Source organism: Myotis brandtii, unplaced genomic scaffold (genome assembly GCF_000412655.1).
Source record: "Myotis brandtii unplaced genomic scaffold, ASM41265v1 scaffold1814, whole genome shotgun sequence".
Taxonomy (NCBI): domain Eukaryota; kingdom Metazoa; phylum Chordata; class Mammalia; order Chiroptera; family Vespertilionidae; genus Myotis; species Myotis brandtii.
The window spans coordinates 1,156,231-1,157,013 of record NW_005356728.1 but is presented as its reverse complement, the minus strand read 5'-3'; positions in this window follow the sequence as shown (position 1 = coordinate 1,157,013).

Sequence of the window (783 nt, the reverse complement as noted above, 5' to 3'; positions counted from 1 at the left end):
TGTAAAATGGGGATAATAGTACTTATAAGGATGTTATAACTATTAAATTTCATAGTACATAGAAAGTTCTTAGAACAGCTTCTGATACTCAGTAAATGTTAGATATTTACTTTCCTTGAATTTTCAGAACACTAGGGCAGAAATACCGTTAACACACTTCCTTGATGACCAACAGCTGGATTCCCCCGACCACTTTTAGGTGAGATGTTAGCTCGGATGCCTCTGGAACCTGGCTGCAGCGGTGTGGAAAGACACCTCCTCTCACCCTGCGGGAAACGGGCAAGAAAATGGACTAGAAATGGGGGAGGCCACAAGCTCCACCGGGAGTAGTAACCACCTGCCTGGTTCTGCCCCAGGCCCCATCCCTGAGGGCCAGTCTCCAGAAAGCACGGGTGGAGTTCACACATGCTGTGGAATTCCATCCGTTGTTAAAGGACAGCTATTTGACCTCTTGTGGGTAAAGGCGGAGAAGTGCCTCGTGGAGTTTCGGGAGGTCACAGGGTGTGTAACGCATCTGCCTGGGAGCTGCACAGGGCAGGTGCTCAGTCATAGACGGCGCCCTTGCTGTGCTTCTGGTTGGGTCCTCCCTGGGCTTGAGGTCTCCTTAGAGCAAGGTCAGTGGGGCGGGCTGTCGGGGAAGGAGCACCCGTCTGCTCTAGTGCAGAAAGGCGTCCTCGGCTCCAGCATGCGAGGTCGTTATCTTGGGGTTGAGACGCCGAAGGAGGCCCTGCCGAGTTCAGTTCCATCGGGGACACTTAGCGAAAGGCAGCGCCCCTCCAGATC